Source organism: Lipotes vexillifer, unplaced genomic scaffold (genome assembly GCF_000442215.2).
Source record: "Lipotes vexillifer unplaced genomic scaffold, Lipotes_vexillifer_v1.1 scaffold657, whole genome shotgun sequence".
Lineage (NCBI taxonomy): Eukaryota > Metazoa > Chordata > Mammalia > Artiodactyla > Lipotidae > Lipotes > Lipotes vexillifer.
In genome coordinates, this window is record NW_006774518.1 from 1,645,225 (window position 1) to 1,653,118 (window position 7,894).

The window sequence follows — 7,894 nt, forward strand, 5'->3', positions numbered from 1 at the left end:
ACAAGCATTTTAAGAGTCTGAACCACACTACACGTTGTAGATGTCATATTATACAACACATTACGTATAACTGCTCCAAATACCAACTCTTAAGTACTTCTCCACCCTCATGTCACAGCTCACTGTCTCTTGCAGTCTGTGTTCCATACTCTTGGGCCTTCAGGTAATCAGTCTCTCTGCACGTGATGTCCCCTCTAGTTGAAGAGCTTTGTGCTTGCCTCCTTGCTTAGTTATCTCTTGCTCGTGCTTAGATCTCAGCTGGATTATTACTTTCTCAGGGAAGACTTCCTAAAATCCCTAAGTGAACGTCCTGTATTACTCATAGTATCATGTATTCTCTTTCCCAGAACATTTTACATTTATCAGTGTGATAACTTTCTTAATGTCTGTTTCTCTCACTGGAATGTAGTAAATTGCATGAGGGTAAGAGCAGTGTCTAGTTTTGCTCATCAATGAATCCACACTGCCTTGAATATACCTGATACAAAATAGACACTCAGTAGATACTGGTGTTAAGATTGAACCCTTACCATGATTCTCTGAGGAAGGTATTCTTTACTTATTTCAGTAATTTGAGATACTGAGTCTTGCAGTGATCGCCTATCTGGCCTAAGTGTGGATCTAGTGTGTGTGTTATGACTCAAACATGAGTATGCCTGGCTCCACATTATCTGTTCATTCCTTAATATCCTATTGGAAGTGGGTGTATTTTCTTCAAAGTCGCAAAGCTCTGATCTTTGCACCTGCCATGTGTAAGGGAGGAAAAACTTTTTCCCTACCCTCTTAGGTCTGTAGCTGGGACCTATGAATTAAACTGACAAAGGACAGATTACTAAAAGAAAACATTTACAAATTTTATTGATGTTAATATTTTTATTTTAATTTTACATGCACAGAGACTTCACAGAAAAGAAGTGAAAACCCAAAGAAGCAGTTAGACTCAAAAGATTTTATACTGTTTTAACAAAGGGCAATAAATTATAGAGAAGTAGAGACAGAGAAAAGAGGGATTTGGGCTTCCAAAGGCAGTAATCTGGGAAGGTAAATACATGGGGAAATTAATAGAAGATAAGGGTCATTTTAGTAAAGGTTGGTTGTGCAGTCATCTTGGTGTTGACTTTCCATCTCTGGTGATAAGGGTTGTTCTCCTCCTTCTGGTACAGGAGATGCGGAGGGGGACAACTTCACAAAGGGAAATTAGCGCCCTGCTTTTAGGCAGAGAGGAAGAGGGCTGAGAGTCTTTCCTGTGTTTGCTTTTTCTCCGTTGCCTTCAAAACCATCCTTATGCCAAAGTGGCATATTTTGGGGTGGCATATTCTGATTCCCTCCCCATGTTATGTTGTTGGAACTAAAAATGGGAAAGAAAGAGCTAGAACAGTAGTAATAGCTACCATTTGTTACCAGCTATTAAATCAAGTAGTTATTGATTTTTCGTATATAAACTAACAAGCAAGCGTAAGGGGGTAGGTGCCGTTATTACTGACAATCATTTACTTGTTTTATAGATGCAGACGTGGAGGAGTGCTCAAGATCACCAGGTTGTAAAATTTGGAGCCAGTATTTGCATCCATGAGTGACTGGGGCTAAAGTCTTCCACGTTATTGCAGTTTTCTAGAAGAAGGGTGGGCCTACAGAAAGCCATGGATATTAGGATGGTGATACTGAGCATAGAATATGAAAGCGATTTTACCAGATTAGGGAGAAGGCAGAGAAAGCCAGATATGGAGTCTCAGAGGACATGGAGAGTAACCAGAGATTAACTGTCACAAACATGCTTGTCATTGATATTGCTCCCCTGGAGGAAATAGGGAAATGAATATTTCAGAACCAAAGGAGACTTGAATTTTTTCATGTAAGCGAATGGGTATGAGCAATGGTCCTGATGTTGAGGCAGTGTTCCCTAAGACACATTATATAGATTGCTGCCTTTGAATGTGAGCATCAGAAAAGTTCTAGTCAAATACATGGTTCTTGTGGAGGAAGCTGTTTGTTTTGAACCATCCCAACCTCTGTAGTTCTTCCTCTTTCCCCAAGTCAGCCAACACTGCTTCCCTATCCTCTCCCCTCAACTTCATCCCTAACCCTTAAGGCATCTCTGGAAGAGCAGAAAGATCTTTAGGAAGGAAGTCTGAATGCTGGGTTTCTGTCTTGGTTTTATTATGTTGTGATCCTGGGAAACTTAATAACCTCTCTGCATCTCACTTCCTCATCTTCAAAATGGGATATTAAAACCCATTTCATTCATCTTCAGCAAATATTTATTGAATGTCACCCATTCAATAAATGTACCAGACATTCCTCTAGGTACTGGGAGTCTAGCAGTAAACAGACAAAAATCTCTGCCCCCATTGGAGTTTGCACTCTCATAGAGGAGACAGAAAATACACAAAAGAAACAAGCTAGTTTTAAAGTGTGTCAAATGATCATAAGTGATATGGAAAAAAAATAAAGAACGGGGAGGAGAAGCATTGGAATAAGGGGAGGAGAAGCATTGGAATGAGGGGAGTTTATGCTTATGGCCGTGTTTCACTGATAAGGTGATATTTGAGAAAAGACCTGAAGTAGATAAGGGGCTGAGTCATACATATATCAAAGCAAGAGTATTACCAGCAGGGGGAACAGTCAGTGCAAAGGCCCTGAAACAGCAATGTGCCTGATACATACAATGTAAAACAAGAGGGTCAGTGGTAACAGCAGAGTAGGCAAGAAGGAGTACAACCAGAGAAATGAGATCACGGACAATCCAGTAGGCCCAGTGAGGACTTTAGCATTTACTCTGATGAAATGAGGAGTTGCCGGTTCAGTTTCGAGCAAAGCTGTGCCATAAAGTGTTTTAGGTTCACAAAGATCTCTCAGACTGCTTTTCATAGAATGTTTTGTAGGGATGAAAAAGGTGGAAGAAGGGAAACCTATTAAGAGATTTGTGCAATATTCCATGTTAGAGATGAAGGTTTCTTGGAGCAGGGCTGTAGCAGTTGGGGTGGTGAGAAGTTTTTCAGATCTAGATAATTTTATAGGTAGAACAAGACAATTCCCCCACATTCGTGGAATGAAAGAAAAATTGAAGTATTAAAAAATGTTGCCAAGATTTTTTTTTGCCTAAATATCTGAAAAGTCGAAATCACCACTGAGTGAAATAAGCAAGCCTGGAGTTGGAGAAGTTTTTCTTGGGGACACTTAGAAGTCCGTGATCTTATCTCTTCTTCCACTTTGCATGGAAACAATGCATACTTGTCTTTAGTCTGATGAACAGAAGGGAGTTCTGATGAGCTGTGATGGCCGAGTGGTTAAGGCGTTGGACTCGAAATCCAATGGGGATTCCCCGCGCAGGTTCAAATCCTGCTCACAGCGTCGTTATTTTCGATGTGGCTTCCGCAAAATTTACTGCAGTGCCAACTCGCCTCACAGAAATCCCTCAGGCTGCAGTTCCGATTTAGAACCCAAATTTTCAAAGAGCGTGGGCAGCAGCCAAATTTCAATCTGTTTCATTGTTCTGTGAGCCTCCTGAGCCCAGCCTCCCCACTGTCCTCACCGGGTTTAGAGCGCGCTCAAAAATACTGGCTGCGATGAAATGAAGTTGTTAAATCGGTTAAGAGAGATTACAGCAGCAAACTGTGCAGAGGAGATGCTGGAATTTGGGGAAATCGTTTCTCTGTGTGACTGTAGAGAGTCGATTATAAAGAATGCTTCTTTTAAGCATTCCCAGGCAGCAATCCTCAGTGTCTTGTCCTGATATCAGCGGCTGCTGGTGAGAGCCATAAAAATTTAAAGATAATATTCCATCATATTTGCTACGCGCTCTTTAAGACAAGCGTTTTATACAAACGAGGAAATTGAGGCACAGAGAGGATATATTACATTTTAACTTCTGACTTTGCCTTGAATTTCAAAAACTTGGTCTCCTTCTTAACGTACTAAACCACTCTTAAAGCACTTTTGCATTTTCAGCTAATTTTGCCTACTTTGAACAGCTAAGTACATTTTTAAGCCAATTCTATTCTGTTTTCTAAGTTTATTTTTCAAATGAGATTCTTAAAATGTATATTTCTGTTGAATTCTTGTCTCCTTATTGCATTTTGAGGGCAGATGAATATTCTGAGAAAAAAAAAGGAATGAAGAGCTCAAAACTAGGCAGTAATATAAGCTGGGTATGAAAGGATGTAAAATAGAGTGAGGAAAAGTGAATAGATAACTGAGTTCATAGAGATTTGTTCAAGCAACGAGAGCTGCTGCATACTAAGCACCAAACAAGTTTTCAACGCGTAGTCAGAGAATAAGGGAAGATTAACCATTGTTTTCAAAGAAAACATTTTATGTAAATCTATGTTATGCAACCAAAGCACAAAAGAAATCATGCTTTCCCAAAGTCCATACAGTCTCTGTTTTGTTTTTTTTTTTTTTTTGCGGTACGTGGGTCTCTCACTGCTGTGGCCTCTCCCATTGCGGAACACAGGGTCCAGACGCGCAAGCTCAGCGGCCATGGCTCACAGGCGCAGCCGCTCCGCGGCATGTGGGATCTTCCCAGACAGGGTCACGAACCCGTGTCGCCTGGCATTGGCAGGCGGACTCTCAACCACTGCGCCATCAGGGAAGCCCCCAGTCTCTGGTTTTAACCTCTTTCTCAATTTAAAAAAAAAAAAAAAAAAAGCAATCATTCTTTCGGCTGGCATAAACTGTGGATGGTAATGAAGATATGAACATGAGAACACTTGTTAAGCAGGGGCCAATGGTGTAATGGTTAATGCGTCTCACTACCAATCAGAAGGTTCTAGGTTCGAGTCGTTGTTGGCTCGGTAAGCTCAGTTTTTCCTTCATCTTCCTAGGTACTTTTTTCAAAAGGATACTGAAACAATTTTTAAAGTCTTTCGAAAGTGTTTTCGTGGAAGTGATCCTTCACCTTCTGTCAGCTGAGTCTGAAAGAGACTTCAGAAGCATCAGAGGACCATCCTGAAAATTTTCTTCCTTTCATCACTTCTTGAACTTGAGAAAAGATATTGGCTGAAAAAGACCACTGGAAGGGAGGGTTTTAAATCAAAGAAACTTTAAAGAAAAATAAACGAAAAAAAATTTCCTGGCAGTACCTTCTCCATCAATATTTTTTCCCATTGGGAAGAGTCCTCTCACTCACAGAGGACTACCCTGCACAGCTCTTTACTCGCATGGCTACTAGCAAAAAGAAAAGGGACATCTCCTGGGGAAAGGTTGAGTCAAGAAAGGTTCGGCTGTCGTGGACGCGGGATGCGAGAGGCTCCGTGCCTCACTCAGTTGGGCCCATTAGGGTTCAGTTCTGAAGCCCGGCGGATGCCCCTCTTCCCCCTCCCTCACCAGCCGTAACTGACCATCTTCTGGAAGTAGGCAGGAGCTGGGAAACCGGATCTCAGTGGACAGAAGAACCAAGAGGAGTGCCCTCCCCATTATTTTTTTAAAGTAAACACCCCAGGAGAAGATGAGCGTGTAAGGAAGACGTGGGAAGGCAGCTTTGGAGCGGCCCCTCCAAAGAACAGACCTGCCTCTTTTCTCTGTGTGGAGACAGAACAGAGAGGCTGGGGGGAAATCACTGCGGGAGGCGGGAGGGGTGGGGGGTGGGGAGGATTTCTCAAACTAAACCAAAAGAGCATCATAATATGTGGCTCGATTTCCGAAGGTGTAGCTTGTATCCTCGCTCTGCACCGCAGGTAAATTTATCGAAGTTGCCGACGTGCGCTATGAGGAGCCCTTGAGGCTGAAACGAAAGGAACCACCAAGCGCGCTGCCTCCGGGGGCCCAAGTCTGTTGGGCTGTGAACGGACTGAAAGGAGAACTGGCGTCTTACAGCTTCGTATCCCGTTCCCAGCTCTTTACTGCTAAAGGGAGAGAAGATCTTCCGTGAAAGCCAAGTGGCAACCTCACGTGGAGCGGGCATTTACCTTGGAAACTGCCTGGGATAAGGAAAGAGAACGAAGCACAGACGTTACGGGAACACACCCCGCGTCTTGATGCTACTAGGACCACGCTCTAAACAACTCAGTCACTGGCCACCCTGAGCTTGCTTTCTTTTCTCCATTGAAACTCGTTTAAAGCGCCAAAATAATACTGTCTCCTGAAGGTTCACAAAAACTAAGCAGGCACATTTCGTAACTCTTTTTAACCTTAATCCTTCCCTAAAACACAACCGTCTGTTCCCACACTACTCCTTCAATTTTCTTCAATAAACTTGAACTTTTAAAGTTACTTTTACTTTGAAAAACTACAACAACCAAGGCGAAACAAAAATACATAGCCTTCTTGTTTCACAAAGAAGACAATATCTGAACTTACTGTTCTGAGCAGCAGCGTTTCGGAGTTAATACGTACTTTGGATTCTAAATGCCTACTTGGCAGGCACCAGAAGGTCAAAACCACACCTCGACTGGCCGCTACGGGAATCAAATCCGCGCTCTTGGTGTTATTAGCACCACGGTCTAACCAACTGAACTAACTTGCTACTCTGAAAGTTACTCTCTTTTAAGAAAGTAAATTCGTTTACATTTTTTTGTGTTTGAAAAATAAAAGGAACTTCTTTTCCCCCGCTCCCTCAAACCACATTCATAGACTTTCATGAGGAAACTACACTATTTCAATTCTTCTTATTTGGACTAGAAAATCCACGGAGAAATTTTCGTGCAGAGACTGTCTAGTTTATTTGTGGAGAAAGCACTGTTATGAGATTTTCAATCGTGAATGAAGGGAGCCTCCGGTTTTTAGAAGCATGTCCCTACTGGATCACTAATAGCAAACGTCTCTTTAATGACTTGCAACTTAGTGACCTAAATTTTTCAAGTCGGTACTAAAATTTTCACCCAGCTGTGCGTTCTCTGTATCACTCAACTTCCATTTTGAGAAGCAGAGGATCCAAGCACTAGGTCGGAGAGGACAGAACAAGTGAGTGAGATGTGCTCTTTGGTCCTTGGTGAGGCTATAGCTTTTAACATTTGAAGTTGAAGGAATCTCCTGCAGCCTCGGGAAATGTCCCTTTACATTTCCTGAGGTTGTATCATTTCTTTTCTACTTTTCGAACTTTCATGCTGACTGACCCCCTAGTTAAATTTTCAACGAATATATTAATTTAAAGCTAAATGAATCAGCAAGTGATGATTTTGTTGATTTTTAGGCCGACGCTGGTGCAAGAGAGAAGTGTGGGTCTCTAGTGGTAAATATTCAACCGTTACTGGCTCAAGTTCCGCCAGTCTTCTAAGCTTTATTCCTCTAGTCTTCAAGAGCTCTTGTCTTGGGTTTCAAGAGCTAAGACTTCCAGGTGCTCAAAAATCACAGAAAAGACATCTATCCGACACCTCTTCTGCAGTCATACGTCCTCTGTACTGGTCAAAATCAACCACATTCTGGCTTTTGAAGATCCTTGTACATCCCACAGTTTTTGTATAGATCCCTGATGTTCACATAGAAAGCCTTCGCGAAGGAATGAGCTTGTTTTAATAATTTGAACACCAAAAGAATGACTGTAAATAAGTGGAGAATTGAAAGTGCTTATGCCCTGCTTCTTACAGATGTCTTTAATAACATCTAGGTGCAAACTAAATAAAGCACTAAGTTTTGTGGGGCATTTTGGGGTTTTGTTTTTGTTTTTGTTTTTTGTTTTTTTCTTTACCGCAAGGAATTACTTGAAGCTGTGGAAAAATTTACGCGTATGGGCATAGAATTGCGTTTTGCCACGGAAATTAAGGGTAAATGTATGTAACTCCTCACTGTATAAATGGCACTAGGGACAATATATTTGAAGGTGACGGACACTTGGTATTGGGTCAGTATCTCCTAGTTCACAATTACAAAAGGGAGAGCAGGAAGCGCCAAAACCCGGGATCAAACCAGGGACCTTTAGATCTTCAGTCTAACGCCTTCCCAACGGAGCTATTTCGGA

General features: G+C 41.9%; 1 non-coding gene across 1 annotated transcript; it reads left to right on the forward strand.

Annotated features, from left to right (window-relative positions):
• Positions 1-3,269: 3,269 nt before the first annotated feature.
• TRNAS-CGA (transfer RNA serine (anticodon CGA)) lies at positions 3,270-3,351 on the forward strand. Its single transcript has one exon. It is a non-coding gene; the product is annotated as a tRNA-Ser (tRNA).
• Positions 3,352-7,894: the final 4,543 nt, after the last annotated feature.